This window comes from Heterocephalus glaber, unplaced genomic scaffold (assembly GCF_053883595.1).
Source record: "Heterocephalus glaber isolate CG9 unplaced genomic scaffold, H.glaber_assembly_v1.0 deba00001720, whole genome shotgun sequence".
In the NCBI taxonomy this organism is placed as follows: Eukaryota; Metazoa; Chordata; class Mammalia; order Rodentia; family Bathyergidae; genus Heterocephalus; species Heterocephalus glaber.
Window position 1 is genome coordinate 8515218 of NW_028258433.1, and position 19426 is coordinate 8534643.

The window sequence follows — 19426 nt, forward strand, 5'->3', positions numbered from 1 at the left end:
CTGCAGACCTACCTGTGAAGTGGTAGAGATATTTCATTTTTAAATGTTTATCGAAAAAAACAGTTTCTAAAGTATGTCACATTACCTCTTGACCTTGGCATCTCTCTAAAAAATGGCAAATACACTTGTAAGATTTAAATGAAAAATAGCATCAGAATTTTTTATGTTAAAAATAGATAGTAATTGAAGGAGAAGGATATTTTTTAAATCATCTGCAAAGTATAAATTTCTTCCAGATCACAAGTAGAATTCTACTGATTTCATTTCTGTATAAAACAAGTAGATGCATTTGCCAAGCTCATTTCCATTGGTTCTGATGCATTATTATTACTGTTTTCTGAACAACACATTTTTTTTCATGTAGTGGGTAATAGATCGGAGCACAGAATGAGGGGGAAATATAAATGATGATGAAGCCAATAAAACATGGATATTACTTACAAGCTACATCTGAGTATTTCAGGAAATAGACCATATGTCATATGTCACCAACTGCTTCATAACTTAAAATTCCCAAATCATTTTACAAAGGCAAGTAAATTACCATTTCTATGAAAAAATTATCTTCATCACTCTCACTTAAAATAGCCACAGATCTTTGTGAAAGTTATTTAACCTTTGAGCCTTAAATCCTTGTTCATAAAATATGAATGGACTTAACAATTAAATGAGACCATATGTACAATAACAGCCTAACTACAGTGAGGACACTAAAAAAATGCTAGTCCTTCCTCTTTGACTCCTTCTTTTGAATATACAGTATCATGTATTTCTTATCCTCATCTCACTTTCTTTTTCTTAAGAGGAAAGAGAATCAGGGCTGGGGATTTAGCTCAGTGGTTACGCCACCTGCCTCACAAGCACAAGGTCCTGAGTTTGATCCCTGGTACCAAAGAGAGAGAGAGAGACAGACAGAGAGAGAGAGAGAGAGAGAGAGAGAGAGAGAGAGACAGACAGAGAACTAATTCATGTAATCATTTGGAGAAGTAAAGAGAAAGAATAAAAATAGATTCATGCAAAAATAAAATGTTTAACAATGAAAAATTATATTTAATAAATGTATGCAAAGAAATGCTGAATGAGGTAAGTTATTGTATTTCAGCATGTCGATAATATGAGATGCCATATAAGGTGTTGGTCAAAAAATATAATGTTTTGAAATTTTTAAAAATGTACTATGTAGAAAGACACATTGCCATTACTCCTCCTCAAAATATCCCGCTTGCTTCAAATATCCTTGTCTTATCATTCTCACCACTTTCTGAAGCAGTTCTGGAAGTACTATTTGTGAGTGTTGTTAGTGGTGCATATTGTGGCTGCCTTGATGTCCTAAATTAATTTGAAACACTTACCTTTCACAGTCACTTAGACTTTAGGGAAGAGCCAGAAGTAGCATCATGTTGGATCCAGTGAATAAAGTGGATGAGGACACACTGTAATGTTTGTACGAACCTGCCTTTTCCATTGAATGGCAAAAAGCAGCAGCATTCACTGTATTTTTTTTATCATACCTCATAAAGACACAAAAGAATACTTTCAGAACTATTTCAGAAAGTAGCAAGAATGGTGAGATAAATGTGTTTGACATGAGGGGGAGCATTTCAAGGGGGATTAATGCCAATGTATCATTTACTGTAATAAACATTCACCATATTTTTCCTTCACTCCTTATAATACTCTCTTATCTCTTTCAAAAAGGTGAACTATACCAGGATTTTGCAGGCAAATACCCAGTTATCGTCAACCTTATTTTCAAATATTATCTTTATTTCCCTGGTCTTTCTTATTGAATGAAACCAGTTCCTAAAAATAGCTGACACTCATTTCTCAAAAATAACATGAGAGGGCCAGGGATTTAGCTCAGTGGTTCTGCCGCCTGCCTTGCAAGCACAAGGTCCTGAGTTTGATCCCTGGTACCAAAGAGAGAGAGAGAGAGACAGAGAGAGAGAGAGAGAGAGAGAGAGAGAGAGAGAGAGAGAGAGAGAGAGAGAACTAATTCATGTAATCATTTGGAGAATTCCTGTAAAAGCCAATTGCACCTGAGTTCTCCTTTCACTCTTGCTACTATGTGCCAGTAAGATTACTCCTGAAAACTCTTCCTCTACATATTTTAACTGAACAATTTTCAAGCCTTGTTCTCCCTGGCAGAACATAAAATGACCACCCTTCATATATCGGTAGTGAAATTATATTAATTCAATGGTTTGTTGACTCCTTATGATCTACACAGTGCCACTCCAAATGCTAGAGAATGAGAGACAACTAGTATAATTTTAATCACAGACCAATTCACTTCCATTTTCAGCATGATGTGCCCTTAAATATTTGAAGATGGACACTCTGTCCAAGAAAGAATAATGGGCCAAGACTTACAATATAGTTTCGTCTTTCACATCTTTTTAAGAAATCTCAAACAAGTCACTTAACGTTTCTAACTTTATCTTCTTTGTCTAAAATATGGAAGGATGGTGAAGAGAAGGGGTAGGAGTAAGAGAAAAGAAGGAGGAAATGTAGGCAAAGAAGAAAATGGTGCCACTTACTGAATACTTAGTATCAGTATCAGTACATCACCAAGTGCTAAGAGCTTCTTACCTGGCCAATGAGGTTATTACTCAATTCTGTCCCAGTTTACAAATGTATATACCATTCTCACCAAGGTGAGACCATTATTAACTGCTAACTATTCTGTTTTATCTCCCTTCTTCATCCCAGCCTCTTTGTCTCAAAAATTATAGCATATTTTGCATACATAAACTTTCCAGACTAAACAATCCCAGTTCCATTAGCTACTTCTTATGTCATTTGCATTTTTCAAAATTCACAGCAATTGGCCTTTCCCCTTTTTAAATGCCTACTTGTTTGCCAATATCCCCAGGAAAGGGTCAGTGGAATAATTTGATATTTGTTAATTAAGGTATTAAATACCAAGTACTCTCTCTGCTAACACTGGAGACAGTCACTGTGATCAATCAGCTTCAAGTATATTAATGCAAATGACTTTTAAACATAAAAATAATGTAAACAAAATTGCTATAATAAGGCATAAACAAGATGAAATGGTATAAAAGTAAAAGGAGGCCCAGATACATCCAGTAAGGTAAACAGATTGTTTTAGTTATTTTTCTCTCATTGCTGAGACAAAATATCTGACACTCAAAGTTAAAGGGGGAAAGGTTTATTTAGCTCACAGTTTGTAGAGGTTTCAGTCTATAGTTGGCTGGCTCTAAGGCACAGAGGCACATGGCAGAGGGGCATCACAGAACAAAAATAGTTCACTGAACTCAAAGGACAGCAAAAGCAACAAGGGGCCTTAACAGCATCTTTCTGCTCCTTTTATCTTCTCTAGACTACTTAGGCTAGGTAGAACTCACACCCTTAACCCTAGTGCCCTTGATCCTAGCATTGCACCATGAATCAATCCCAGGGTCACACACTCTAAAACCAGCCACCTATTACAAAGGCCCATCTATGACTGAATAAGGCTTTCAGAGGACATCTGGATGCAAGCCACTTGGAGGAAGGCACAGAGATGGCCACCTCACCAACACAACACACCATGCTATATAGGTCCTTGGTCTGTAATTGCCTTAACATGTCACAATAGATGGTTTTCTTATTCTGGTTACTTGAATCTACATGACTTTCATGAATTAAGAGTGTGAAGCTTTGCCCTGGCCATTACTTCTACAACTGATATAGAAGACATAAATGGAGAACCTGCAATATCATAAACATTAATGTGACTTTGTAAGGTCTCACCCATAATTTTAGTGAGATATAATATTAGAATCTCATTAACCAGTATATTAATAAGATAATACCATGGACTAAATTTTATGTCTCCTTAAAATTCATATGTTGAATTCCTAATTCCCAATGTGATGGTTCTCAGAAATGGATCCTTTGGGAGGTGATTAAGTTTATATCAAGTTATAAGTGTTCAGCCACTATCATGGGATTTATGTCCTTATAAAACAGAAAAGAGAACCCAAAGCATTATCTCTCTTTTGTGAACCAGGAAAAGAATCCTCAACAAGAACTCAATCTGTGAATACCCTGATCCTAAAATTTACCCACCTCCAAAATCATGAGTAGATATTTATTATTTAAGCTACTTGGTCTATGGTATTCTGTTACAGCAGCCCAACTGACTAAGACAATACGCATCTTCACCATTTATGTCTTCTTTCAACACACAGCCAGACTGGTCAAGATACTGCTGGTAGGATCAAGCCTTGGGTTGCGCCACTAAAGCTCTTTCAGGTTAGCAATGATCCATTATCTATACCAACTGGATATAGTTCTGCAATTTGGTGTAAATCTTTCATTTTTCTTTCATTTCAGCCACAAGCAAACCATATTTTATTAAATTATTTATTTAAAATGGCATATAAGTTGTATATATTGAAACATTTTGGAATGTTTAGAGAGCTGAGTGATCTATATGTGAAATATCTGAGTGCTGGAGCATGCGGGTGGTAAAACACCAAAAACACAGTTGAAAAGCTAATGGAAATGTAAAGTAAGATTAACTTTTGATAGAGTTCCAAAATGGCCTTATTTTAAGGGAATTTGAAATAGAGATACAAGACATTAATAGACTATCATTTTGTGCTTACAATTTTATATAAGTGAATCATCTCCAGAGAGAAAAAGTAGGCCTGATTATATGGACTTAGCATTTTGTGCCAGGTCCATACTATTTGGGAAAGCACCCATCCCATAAAATGTCACCACTGCATTAAGGGAACGTTATTTGGAGAAGATGAATGGAAAAGGCATGAGGAAAATAGACTCTGACAAAAGGGGGATTTTTGCCAGGGAGAGACAATCAATGAAAGAATAGGACATGGCATGAAAACATATGACATTGCAGAGACTGTGTGTCTCAGTAGCAGAAAAGCCCCAGTTGCTACATGATTAGAGATGAAGCCATGCCAAGGTGATCTTGGAAATGCACAGAAAGTGAGCCCACAAAGTCACCATAGGTCAGGACAGAGGAAACAATGTGGCGGTCATGTACAAAATGGAGAGTGATCTAAAAGCTCAAGTTTAAACTCACTGTCCATGATGATGAATACGAAAAGAATACTGTGGATGAGGACCTAGAAAGCCTCAGGAATTTAACAGGCAGGATAAGCAGAGAAAAGGGGATGTTAATAGAAGCTCTAGCTTTAAACACCAAGGTACTCACTATCAACAAAATGATTGGGAATATCCTGCTACCTAAAGCAAGGAAAATGAGTTGGTATAATTTTAAATAAATTTATTGATGCATTGAAAAAATGCTCCATCAGTAGCTGGGGATACACAAAGGAAAATGATTAAAAAGTCATTCAGAGGTAATTGTAGTTGTGCCTTACCAAAAGCTTGGGAAGCCAAATTTGTTGGGATTCTGAATTTTTCAGGTTTCAGAAAAACAGCACAATATCTATATTAGATATCACATATCCCCAACAGTGGCATCTGGACAGTGACCCATGCTCAGCACATTAATAATCTTGAATTATCATATATACATGTTCACATCAGGTGGGATAAATAATGACTAAAAAACTCTTATATCAACTGGGGTCAGGTTTTACCAACAATGAAGTATGAAAAAATTTCTGTGATTGAAGATTGAGAGTAGCAGAAAAGGGATTGTGGACCTATATGTTCAGTGATTGAGAGTTAATGAAGAAGAAAGAAAGAAAGAAAGAAAGAAAGAAAGAAAGAAAGAAAGAAAGAAAGAAAGAAAGAAAGAAAGAAAGAAAGCAGAAAGAAAGAAAGAGAGAAAGAGAGAAAGAAAGAGAGAACCAAGACTAGTTGCTAAGTGATAACCTGTGGTAAGGTACCGAGGCATTAGAAAGGAAAGCAAAAAGATGTGTATAAAAAATCAGTGTGACAACCAAAACCAAGGGAAAAAAACGAGATGGAAAATCTGCTAATGTCTAATCCCTAAAATATAGGAATTCAACAAGATGCTTCTGTCCATCTATCATTATCTTACAGAGTGAGGAAAATAAAATTGGAAATATTCATTAAGGTCAGCAGCATTTCAATCTGATACGTCAGTTTCCTTCAGTGGTTTGAAATTTAACTATTAGCTTTTTCCAGATGGCACTCATCTAGTAAATCAGTCTGTATCAGTCTTGGTTCAGAAATACTTTATGTGGAAATAAACAATTTATTTCTCCCATTATTTCAATATTTAGCCTGCTTTGGATTTGAGTTTACTGAACCTAGGACATAAAAATACAATATAACCCTTCCAGTTGCATCTCCACAGGTATTTTTGTATCAAATATTGTTTGTATTTTTCACCTTTTTTTCCCAAGATAAGGAATCCCTTTTTGTTATTGGAAAAGGTGTAGATTTTAAACTAGTGATTCTCAAACAGGATGAATTTCCTCCCCAAAGATATGTGACAGTTTTTGGAGACATTTTGGGTTGCCACAACATGGGTCAGGCATTCTGCCATCTGGTTGGTGGAGGTTGTGAATAATGTTAAACACATTACAAAGCACAAAACTGCCCTTTACAACAGATTTACCTGGTCCAAAATGTCAATAATGCAGTATTGAGAAATCCTGCTTTAAATAATTAAAGACCTAAATATTTGGCAGAAGTTTTACATCATTCATATGAAAGAATAAGCATTTCAATGGGTACAAAAATTTAATATAACATTAATTAAGTGGTTGAAATGAAAGTAACTTTTAAGAGAAAAAGATTAGAATAATTATCAACATAATGAAGCTAAGAACACAATGTGACTCAAGTGGATTTCTACCAAATTATTCCTTCTCTTAACACCTCATTAAATAAGGTCTAAAGAAGCCTTACAAAAACAATGTCAATTTTGAAGACACAATCTCATTACTCAGTGCATCATTAAATAACATTTTTGGCCAGATTATGAAATGATAACGAAACAAGAAAAATATTCAGTCACATTTTTAAAAAAATTAAGTATTCTAAAATCTACTGGAGGAGACCACTCACAGTTCAAAAGAATAGAAGGCAGATTAGGTGGTTTTGAAATGCAGATCTTAATAGCTAAATTAACAGGTTATACCTAATGTACCATTAAAAAACAGGTACTCACATCCCAGAAATGGTATCCTTGGAAAGTTTCATTGTTCTGGATTTTTAACCTGTATCTGGGTAGAAAGTATTGGAAACTGGCAGCTCCATTTCCTGTTCCTATTTCACCACACACACCTAGGAAGGCCTCATAATTTAACGAGAATGGTATCAACCATTGCTTTAATATGTTCTCTCACTTCTTCCACGAAACATAACATTTATCCAATTTAAGTAGAAAGAGTGTAGAAATTAAACAATAGTATAGGCTTACACACATATTCTTTAAACTTCGAAGTGCTCCTATAGACTGAAATAGAGAACAATTGACTTGAAAACTGTAGCACTGTGTATAGGCACTGGGTGAGCATTAGCTAATGAAGGTGGAGAGGCCACCAATCTGTCCCTCCAGACAATCTTATATTCAGCACTGATATTTTAACAATCATTGGTATGTATCATTTGTCATTTAAATGATTGAATAAGTGTGTAGAGAGGAGTTGCATTCCCTAGAGTCACTGCATCAAGGGGGAGTGATGGTGTCACCAACATTTCCAGTAACATCTGCAAAACAATTACAGTCCTTGTTGAAAACATTCCAAGAGATCAGTTTGCAAACCTCATGGAAATCAAAACTGCAGAAAGCACTAAAAGTGAATAAAATACTTTTCATATGAAAAAGAGACAAATCCATGGACTGGATTAGACAAAAATCTGAACTCATCAGCCTCAGTTCCTATCTACCATTTTGTCTTCTTTATCCTTCTTTATCCTTGCCTCTCATGCTCCTCTGTGGACTAAAGGAAATATTCAAAAAGTCACAGTCAGCAAAAGGCAATAGTTGTCTCATAAACTCAGCTCTTTGTGAGTTAAAGTTATGGTTAGGTTGCCTATCTGCCTAGGGTTCTTTTGCTCAACTTATAAGAAATCATGAATTGACAAAGGGCAGCTCTTGATGACACCAGATGGCACTGGATAATGCTGGATGCCAACAGGTGACACAGCCAACTGCTGGTCTCTTCTGCTGCCAACCAATGCCAGCCAGTGCTGGACACCATAGGTTGATTCTGCCATCTGCTAATTATCCTTGTCTGTTGGTCTTTAGTGATAACAGCCCTTGATGTTTATTGTCCCTTCTTTTGAAATGACCACTTTGTTTATACTACTCAGGATAAGAATCCCAAGTAAGTTTGTAGGACTTTTGGAGACCACAATACCCAAGAAATAAATCATAAGCAGGATTACAGATCACCAACATGAGTATTTTAATAGGGCTTATGCTGTAGCACAGAGGAATCAGTACACTGGAGGGAGCCCTCCTAGACTAACTTGAGAAGTGTGTGAAAAGTACTGCTTATATAGCAGCTGCAGGTCTATGACTGGTCCAAGTACAGGTCTATTATTGGTGCAGGGCTCCGGGACAGCCTCAGGTGTCACTGTGGTGATCCAATGAGGGGGCAGGGCTGAAACCAGGGGTTTGGGGAGGTGTTAACAATGGGCCCAGATCCCTCCCTTCTTCAATAAGGCACCAGCTGCATCTGAAGGGCTGGAATGAGGGAGGGGCACAGTAGAATTGCACTTATGTTGGAGTGGAGTGTACTTGCTACTAGATAGCCAGGGAGTGGAGGGGAGAGGATTGAGGGGGAGCAAAGGGACACAAGGAGGAGAGGTATGACAGTAGCTGGCCAAGTCATGCCCCCCAGTGGGGGGTGGGGGATGGTAGGATCATCTCAGTTATAGGGAATGGACTCTGTCCACAAAAGTTGTTTTTTAAAATATCTTTTGTGCATAAGAATCTGAAATCTCTGTTCCATTTGACAACCATCTGGATAGTATTAAACAGAGCACCCACTCATTCCAACCTAGTACCTGGAAAGTCCTTAGGAAAGGGAGGTTCAAGGAGTAAAGAATCTATTGTTTATTAGGTAATAAAAAAGTACCATATTCAAAGAGGAAAATGCTAGGCTACCTTAACAGACCAAGATGGTGGCCTTTAGCAATGTCTGGCTTTTGCTTCTGACCAGGGACTTTAAATCCTATGTCAGTAACCTTATAAAGCTAGGATATCCTCTCATATTTCAGTTCACTGAATATTTCTAGTTTTTTTTTATTATTCCATATTTTTAAGTCTCTGCAACATCTTTCCCATCTTACAATTAAGTATTCTTTTGGGTACCTTGCCAGCTTAACTATAGTCCTGTCTAAGTTATTTTTCTTATTCCTAAGACAATATACCCAACACCCAAAAGTTAAAGGAGGAAAGGTTTATTAAGCTCACAGTTTGTAGAGGTTTCAGTTCATAATTGGCTGGCTCCAAGGCAGGGTAGCATGGCAGAGGGGTATCTCAGAGGAGAAACAGTCCATGGTTGGCAGAGGGCAGCAAAGTAGAAGCCAGCAAGCAGTGAAGTAGTGAAGCAGCAAGCAAGAACAGCAGCTCTCTTTCTGTCCCTTATATTCTATGTATCTCACCATAAATCAATCCCAGCATCACATACTTTAGACATAGCCACCTCTGAAAAGCCCCACCTATTACCACATGAGGCTTTGGGGGGACATTTAGATACAAGAAATAACAAGTTCTCAGTCTAAAAAACCAAGTTATTTCTAAAATGTCAATGCTACTTGGTGAAGACAGACTGTTGACCTCTCCACCCTTGTTAGCTAATGCTCAGTTGATGCCTACAGAACAAATGGAGTAGCATTCACTACCCAGTTGATGATAATTAAAACTTAAACAATGCTAATAAAATGCTTGTTGCCTGTACCATCTAACTGTGCCCATCTAATCATCAAAGTGTAGGGACTTTCTATGTTTGGGTGAGTGACCCACAAAAGTCCATGTGTTAAAGGCTTGGTCCTCAGAGTAGTGCTACAGGAAGTGGTGGAACCTTCAGGAGCTAGGGCCCTGGGAGATCGGGGAAGGTAATTAGGTCATTGTTAGTATGACATCAAAAGGGACTGTGGGGCTTTGCCAGTCTTCTCAGTTTCTCTTTTGCATCCTGGCTAGTACAGTTTGCTCTGTCACAGGTTCTCTCCAAGGCATACCACCCCTGCTCAAAGTAGTAGGCCCATCTAAGCTTGGGCTAGAACCTCCAAAACTCTGATTCAAAGAAAACCTTTTCTTTTATTTAAGTGCCTTGGGTATTTCATGATAGTAATAGAAACTGAAAAATGTAATAGTGTAAACTTTACAAGTATGCAAATTCAACAACAAATTTCAATAAAATTGAACATGGAATAAATGCTAATAAACATAATGTTATAGCCTGTATCTAGATGTCCCCTAAATCCTTGTGTGCTCATTGGTGAGGCTTTTTGGAAGTGGCCGTATCTAGGGTACATGATACTGGGATTAAGGGTGTGTGATAGCTAAATGGGTTTAGCATAGTTCTGAGTGTGAGTAATGCCCCACATGGGTGTGGGTGACACCAATCAATAGGCTTATAGCCTGGACAGAATATAAGGGGAAAAGATGGAAGGCAGGCTTGTTGCTGCTGCTTGCTGCTTCACTGCTTCCTGTCTGCTCTGCCTTGGACTGTTTCTCCTCTGTGATGCCCCTCTGCCACGTCACCCTGCCTTGGAGCCAGGTGACTATGAACTGAAACCTCTACAAACTGTAAGGTAAAATAAACCCTTCCTCTTTTAACTGTGGGTGTCAGGTATTGTGTCTCAGCAACAAGAAAAGTAACTAAGATACAGAACAAACATAATTATATTATTTATATTCTAGCTATGCTGTAATATTATAGAAAAAAAGGACCCATACAACTCAAGCAATAATCTTTTCCCTTGAGGCTTCTCATTTAAATTTTCTGAATTCAACAACTATTTATGGAAGACATATGGTGTGCCACTCATTTTGGTACCTATAGCTGGGCTTTTTAACCTTACATTTGGCCATTTAAGTCCTTCATTGAGATGCTCTGTCTAAGCTAAATGAACCAAGCCAATAGGTTCATCTCCACTTGGATTTCTCCAAGTTTCTTTTTGTTATTTTTCTAACATAATTAGAACATGCTAGAAGAACAGAAATAGATCACATTGAGAGTTTTCTTTCTCAAACAACTTTACATCAAAAGGAAGAAAATGAAATTTATTTATCTATTAAAAACAGATTAGGGCCCAGGCATGGTGGTGCACACCTGTAGTCTCAACACTCCAGAGGCCAAGGCAGGAGGATTGCCATGAGTTTGAGGCCAGCCTGGGCTACACAGTGAGTTCAAGTTCAGCCTGAACCACAGAGCAAGACCCTGTCTCAAAAAAAAACACCCAAAATTCAAAAACAAACAAACAAAAAAACAGATTAGGGCAAAGAGACATATAAGATTAGACTATCACAAAGAAAAAGTCAAGTAATCCCTGAGGAATTCAAAAACAGATGCAGAAATGTCAATAAACATCCATGAATGATTGCTTCCCTGGTGGAATGAAAAGGGTGAAGAAAAAGTCTGGATGTAAGAATCACCAGACAGTAACTAGGTTGTCTTTTTTTAAATTAGTACATGTTTGCACTACATAATCTTTACATTCCTTGTGTGGAGTTGGTACATGTACATAGCACATATTAATTCCTTTTTTAATCCCCTTTTGCTCCCTCCCTCCCTCTCCTTTCATCTCTTGATCCCCTTCCCATTTGAGAAATATCTTCCATTTCCCTTATCCTCAGATAGTTAATGGTGCAGGCTTTAGAAATTGGTCCACAAGTACAACAGCTGGGCATTTGACTTTTCAAATCATTAACATCACCTGGCACCCTAGGGGTCAAATCTTGCAGCAATTTCAAAAATCTAGTCTATAGAAAAGAAATGGCTAAGAAGAGACAGGGAACAAACATGAAGATTTTGGAACCATCATATTTAAAATCAATTAAAGATACTTCTAGCTCATAAATTATCTTAATTGATAAAGTAGAGGAGAGAAACCTGACCTTAAGATAGAAACAGATTCTAAGGTTTCAAAGAATGTTTTTAGGTGAAACATCTTAGATCGCCCATTAAAAAGTACAACTGATTAGGCCCATGCCTTTCTACTATAAAATGCATTATCCTTTCACCTGTAAATGAGACATTATTTTTTCACCTTTAGGTGGGCTGTCATATTTCTCCAGTAGTAAACCAAGCCCAGACTTTTACAGATTAACAAATTTCATATATTTCCACCACCAAAAACACATAAATATTCCCAGCTCCATGCTATATTCTCTCTCTCTCTCAGGCCATAACTCTATTTTATTTGAATGTGTTCTTTAATCTCTGCCTAATAAACCTCTTTATGCCTCTACCTTAAAAAAAAAAACAAAGAAGTTTTGGAAAGCTTCTTAGAGGAATCTCTAAGCTGACAGGACAGAAGTGGAAGGAACAGAATGATAAAGGAAGGGATAAAAGCCCAGATCTGGAAATAGTTATTCTATTTCAAGATTTTCCTAAAGAACTGTGCTTTATAAGAAGTTAATTACACTTGTTAAAGCTACAATCATTCTGTCCTTAATCTGTGCTCCCACTAAATTTCTATTAGAAAGATTACCTACAAGTATGGCACATAAAAAAGGGACGAGGGAAAGCTTAGATAAGTGTGTAAAAATGGATACGAGAATAAGTCAGTGCAAAACTGTCTTCATTACTATTGGTTACATGGCACCTAATTTAATTTTTAAGCATCTTTAGGATAGACCATTATTCCACATAAAAAATTAAATTATAACTCTATTTTATAAAATGTTCTATATTATATAAATCACTTGAACTTTGAAAAAAATACATAAATATATATACTCTTCAAAGGAAAACAAATTTCTCATTTTCACCTTATTGCCAAAGATTAATTACTAATAACTGATGTCTTCTTTACATATCCACTTTAGAAAACTTAGATACCATAAATATGCCTAAGGACCCCCAAATTAATATTTTTTTCAAATAATGATTTTTAATCTCAAAATTACATAAAATAAAAATGTTTGAATTGAAAACCTATATGCTCTAAAATTGTCTTTGGATGTATTCACCTTTTATCTTTATACTTAAAATACATTTATATTGTGAACAATTCAAATTACACAAAGCAAATTGATACTTTATCAACTCTGATCCCACTTTTCTTTCTCAGAGATAATGTCTTATGAAATTATTGTGATCTTTCCTCAATATTTTCTATAATTTATATTATCTATAGGTTGTTTTCTTAAATCATACTTCTGCACATAGTCTGAAAATTGCTTTTGTAAAGGCAAAAATTATCAATGTGAATGAAAGTTGGAAGCCAGTTCTGAATTACTATCCCCAAAGAAACAAAACTCCATTAATGATATCTTTAAAGCTTCAACTATAAAGTTCTCATGACTGCTCATGTTCACTGTGATTTACATTTTGTCTATGAGAAATCATGTCCTTAAATTACTACACAGTATGTTTCATAGTTCCCTACCAATATTCTGAATGCTATCAAGGAAAATTATAATTACGGTAAACTGAAAAAGTGCCAGTCTGCCATTAAGCATAGTGAGCTCCCTCAAAGAGAAGGCTAAAGTAGATTTGAAAAGGGCAAACAGAGCAACAGCTGTACAATGAGTGTGCTAGTCAGTTTTCTGTCTCCATAATAAAAGACCTTACATTATCATTCTTTAAAGAGAAAAGGTTTATTTTGGCTCACAATTTTAGAAGTTTCAGTCCATGAACAATTGACTCCACTGTAGTAATCAATAGGCAGCACATCATGGTGGGAACACATAGTGCTGCAAAACCACTTACATCATAAACCAAGAAACAAAGAGGAAGAAGAAGGAGGCAGGGGTCCCACTGGGCACACTCTAATCACCTAAAGACCTTCCACGAAGCCCCACTTCCTAAAGGTTCCACCACCTTCCAAAACCACATCCTGGGGACAAAGCCTTCCATAGCAATAGGTATTTCAAGATTCTGCCAACTCCTAAAGCCAACCCTTCATTTCTTCTGGAATTCCTGTTTGATTATTTTAGCAACTTAGACCCTAATAGAATAATTCATTGTATACTGTTTATTTTCAGTTAGTTACCCATTAGTAAAAAAAATTGTTCTGTGAAGAAACTTTTAAAGGAATGTTTCTATACAAATCAAACACTGCAGCACTCAGCACAGGATTAGGCTTATTTGGTTTTTGTTTGTCTTTTTAGACAAGAATCCCACCATGTTACATAGGTTGGCTTCAAACTCATGAACCTCCCACCTCAGCCTCCTAGGTGATTAGGTAGGATTACAAGCATTCACTACCAGGCTTCAATAAGATTTGACTTTTTTTTGTACCAGGGATTGAACCAGGACATTGTGCTTGCGAGGCAGGCAGTGAAACCACTGAGCTAAATCCCTGGCAAGATTTGACATTTTTAATAAAAAGATTTATTATTAATCTACATTTGGTATAAAAGGCTCATCCTTCATTAGCTAGAACTGGATCCTATCCCTTGGTTTCCTCCTTTCCCACTTAAAACTTTCCCATCTGACATCACTGTGTGCCAGTTATTAGCATTATTTAATTAGTTCCTCTGAGAAATGAGCCAATGTTGCACATGTTTCTGTGATTAAAACACTTCTTGAGCCTGAGGATGTAGCTTAGTGATAGAACACTAGTCTAGTGTGTTTGGGGCCCTCAGTTCAATCCTCAGTAGCACAAAAACAAAACACTATCTGAACCAGTCCTCAGGTGTCCATGTCTGTACACCCAGGGTCCCTTGGGTTCTGAACACCTCTGCTGACCTTAATTCTGGTGCAAAGCACACAGGAAGAAGAAATTAGTCCCAAGGGAAGTCTGCATCATATGACCTCAATGCCTTGTACTTCAGCTGTAAATAGTGTTTCCTGGATAGCTTTCCAACATCCTACATGATAGAGAATGTTTGCATGTCTAGACAAGTGAGATGCAAAGTTTGCAACAAAATAGGCCACTCATCTTCCAGCATAGGTGCTGCTACAGGGAAAATAATCCCTTGCAACGGGACCTGTGATCTCTTTGTCAATGCTGCAATTAACAAAGAGTTAGGAAGTTGCATTATGTACTGGTAATCAATTTCTGTACATCTCCTACAGGCAAGCATAAAAGGCAAAGAAACACAAAAAGACCTAATTATAAGAAGTTTGCAGCCTAATGACAGATACAGCCATGTAAAGTTTTCTAAAGCTTTGGAAAACAAAGCTATGTGGGCAGCTGGCATACAGGAGCTGCTACGAGGGTATGAATGCCTTTTTCCATCGAGAAGATTCCTACAGAGTATTTGTTCCTCTCTCCTTCTCATTCTCTTCCTATAGGAGACGGGCTTGGCAGAGTAAGTAGGGGTAAACTAGATGCTTTAACAATTACGAACATCCCTTCTGCTGTTGACACACCATTCTCCCAGTCAGGGATGATCAAATCTCCTCTGGGAAATGAGAAGGCAGTGAACATGGTCAGAGACAAGTGAAACAAAGTGGCTCGAAATCTATGGTCTTACCAAAAAAAATTCAAGGAGCCCTTAGATAGTACTAGAGTGCCCAAGGACAAAGGATTATCTGGCTAGGCCTGAACAATAATATCTTTTACAAAACATAATGTGTGAAAACATATTACATGTGTCTTTCTTGTTTCTTCATAATTGAAGATTCAAACCTACCTTTGGAAACCAACCATATACTGTATGGTGGGAAAACTCTTTAAGGACCTCCGGATTATAAAGGGGTAATGCAAATGGTCTATATGGAATAGGTCTATGTGGAATCAGTAGGAAGAGAGCCACCTCACATAATAACTACAGCTTTCCCAGATGAGATGTGGCTCTGAAGTCAATGTATGCTTTGAGGAAATTTTCCTTTACCTTATTTTTTTTAATTGTCAGATAAAATTGCCTGTATTTATTTAGTACAACATGATGCTTTTAAGTGTATATATACATTGTGGAATGGTTAAATCTACATAATTAACAATAGCATATACACAGATAATAGAGTGAGACTCATCCATTGAGTTATTTGAAACCTAAGTGAAACCTAAGTGAAATGAGCCAGGCACAGAAAGACAAATATCACAAGATCTCACTCACATGTGGAATATAAAAAAACTGACCTCACAGAAGTAGGGAGTAGAGTGGAAGTTACCAAAGGCTGGATGGGATGAGGAGAAAGGAGGGTTGGGGAGATGTTAGTCAAAGGCTGTATAATTCTGCAGGAGGGATAAATTCCAGAGCTCTTTTGTGCACTACGGTGATTACAGTTGGTAGTACATTGTGTTCCTGAAAACCACACATAGTGTGAGTGTTTAGTGTTCCAACTCTTGAAAAGAAAACTCCCTTTTTATTTGGAGGGGAGGTGCTGAGGACTGGGTCTGATCCCTGGCAGGGAAGAGAGGATACAATGAAGAGAGCAGATAAGCTGGACTCTGTCACCCAGCCAGAGAAGAAATGGGATTCTGGACCTTCAGGGACAGCCCATTGAGGCTCCAGTCTAAAGGCTGCTTCCTTACCTTTCTTCTATGTGAAAGCCTTCCAGGAAGCTCCAATAATACATAATTTGGCCTTAACTATGCTGTGGGGGATGAAAGGACAGCTCTTTTCCATATAGGGAAGAAATGATAAGGAAAAGCAGGCTGCAAAATGGCAAATGTGCCCTGTATGGGAACAGGAGCACTAAAACCAGCTGTGGGGACATTGGCAGCCCAGTGGGTCTGCAGGACATGCAACCGGTACTGAGGTACCCTGAGACTCAAAGAGAGTAGCACTTGAATATTAGTGCTAGGAAAAGATCTGTACTTCTTGACAAACCAAAATATTCTGTTGCTAATAAGTCCCATGACAACTGCATTTCCATTTCTGTCTTAGAGCTCACAATAACACAAGAATGTTAAGTATTCTTAGCCAACCTTCCTAGGGCAACAATTTCCTCAGCATATTATACTCCTTTCTACTTCTAATCTCTATTGCAATAATTCTGTGAATTCTAAATGTTTAAGAATATTTTTAAAACACAGATGAGATATCAATAGCAAAGAGCAGAAACAGGATTTTATTCTGTATCTTAAAAACTGTCTTGATCTACTTACTATCATTGGTGCTATTTACACACCAAGTTGGAAGGAAAAAGTCTGAAATTAGTTCAAAATGGCTTTTACTAGAATCATAAATAGGCTTTGAGAGAGGATCTTAATGTTCTTTCTTATATCTTCAATGAGTCTGATTTCTAGCTCTCTTCAAATCACTCTTCCTCTTCTGTGTAATCTCATATCTTCATAAATAAGTGTGCAAGCTCCCCTTGTTTAATCAAAAAATCTTACATTATGAATAGCTGAGTGACCCCGGAAAGACAGGCCCAATGACCTCGGATCCACTGGTCTACTAACCCTGGTTGGATGCACAAGCCTTTTTTGGAAGTATTCTAGGCAACATACTTTATTTTTGGAACCAGACTCAGCTCCACCTTCCATGTATATACGTCTCCTTGCTGTGTAACACTCACTTATTCCATTCCCTCATGATACTTCTCCCTAGGACTGTCCACCAATATAAATCCCATGCAGTTCATTTGAAAAAATGTTCCCATTTACTTAAGGTTTCCATCTACTCTCTTCTTTCTACCTCCATTCTCTGGTGAAGGTATCTTTTTTCTTCTTTGTACAAAGAAACATAAAAATGGGCAGTTCTGGTCATTTAATTTCTCTAACTTCCTTTTTGTTTCTAAAACACTGACTCTTGCCTCACGCTAATAACATGTTACTCAATTTGATTTTTTTCTCTTGCATGTCAAATACAAAGCAAGACAAAATCTTATTTCCTCTAGTACAAGACTGATTCCACAAAACCAGTGGGAAAAGTTCCTGGCACTTTGATCTCTACTTGGTATCAGGAAGGAACTAAAGCTTTTCACTCTGCTGGTGACTAATCATTACTTAAAAGTCAAATGGAGAGAATTAACAAGGGTTGATAATCTAGATGTGTTTTTCAATTACCATAGAAAACAAGTGTGTCACATGCTCAATGAGAATCAGCGTTAGGTAGATGACCTCTTACTGTTTTAGAAATTTAGTGCACTTAATCTTTTTTCTTGTTGTTGTTACTGGGGATCCAACTTGGGACCTTGTGCTTATGAGGCAGGTGGCAGAACCACTGAGCTAAATCCCTGACCCTAATGCACTTTATCTTTACAACTATGAAATGTCCCACAATATACTCTAAAGCAGACCTTACATTAAAATGGGCTGACATAATAGTTGTAAGCTTACTATTGTGGTAAGGAATGTTATTCAACACTTACTGGTCCGTTGGAAGGAAAACAAGGAAGAGAAAAAGGATTTTTAAAAAATAGAGAATTGAAGAAAAAAATGGAGATAGAGCTTTTCAAATGGGAAGAGGATCAAGAGTTGGAGGAAGCAGGGAGGGATGGGAAGAGAAGGAGACAAAAAAGAATTAACATGTGTTATGTACATGTACAAATTCCTCGTGACAAAAGTCATCATTATGTACTGCCAACATGTATTAATAAAAATGCATAAATAATGTCCCCTAAAAGAGCAATGAGGAAGAGTAGATAGATGGCTCTCAGGCAGAGAAAGGAGGTCTGCAAAGACACTTGAGGTTGGAAACTACAAGCTGTTGGGAGAAAAAGTCACAGGGTATGTGGAGAAATGGCAAGACATAAAGTTAGAAGGGAGAAGGGGCCCACATCTTGATGAGCTGTACATGTCATGCTGGGACAAAATGGAGATGATGACTTAATCTATGTCTTAGAAAGAGCCCACTTGACACAGCACAAACAAGAAAGGCTTAGGAGGAAAGAAACAGAAAGCAAAGATTAGTTAGGGAGCTTTTGTAAGAATTAAGACCAAGAGTGAGAGCCCAAGAATATGCACAGAGAAGCAGAACTAGATTCTCATACAGTTTTAGGGTAAACTGGGTTAGTCATTGAAAGACTCACCAGGTTCAAGGGTAGGCAAGCAAAGGTAAGATTGCAGGGCGATGTTCAGGCTTCTGGTGAGGTAACTGGGAGCTCAGAGAACCAAGAGGGGAGGAAAGTGACAATCTTATAACCATAATAGTGGTCTTGGTTCCTATATTCCACCCCACCACATACCAACAGACTTTCAGAACAAGACATGTCAAAACAAATGGCTAGAGATAGGAGGGTATTGCTTTAATCTTTGATAATCAAGCCTTCTTGTATAAGGGACAAAAACAGTAATAATGCTTCAAAACTACTAACAGATGTGGCCTTGAGATATTCCTGAAATTCATATAGTTCAAACCATAAATACTTAGTCATATTCTTGAAAACAGTGGCAGAAGCAGTGTTCACATAGGTATTAAAGTTGGAGATGTACCTTATTTAGAACAGATTGACAAGCTATTTAAGTCTGCTACAAATAAGAA

General features: G+C 37.3%; 1 protein-coding gene and 1 long non-coding RNA gene across 5 annotated transcripts in view; one reads left to right on the forward strand and one right to left on the reverse strand.

Annotated features, from left to right (window-relative positions):
- Positions 1 to 19426, reverse strand: part of Dclk1 (doublecortin like kinase 1) — a 381164-nt gene that overhangs the window by 311757 nt on the left and 49981 nt on the right. The window lies entirely within an intron of this gene.
- LOC110351176 (uncharacterized) overlaps positions 1 to 19426 on the forward strand; it is a 38202-nt gene that overhangs the window by 4235 nt on the left and 14541 nt on the right. Inside the window, exon 2 of the long non-coding RNA XR_002398296.2 lies at positions 4200 to 4263. This is a non-coding gene — a long non-coding RNA (uncharacterized LOC110351176). The remainder of the gene's footprint in view (positions 1 to 4199; positions 4264 to 19426) is intronic.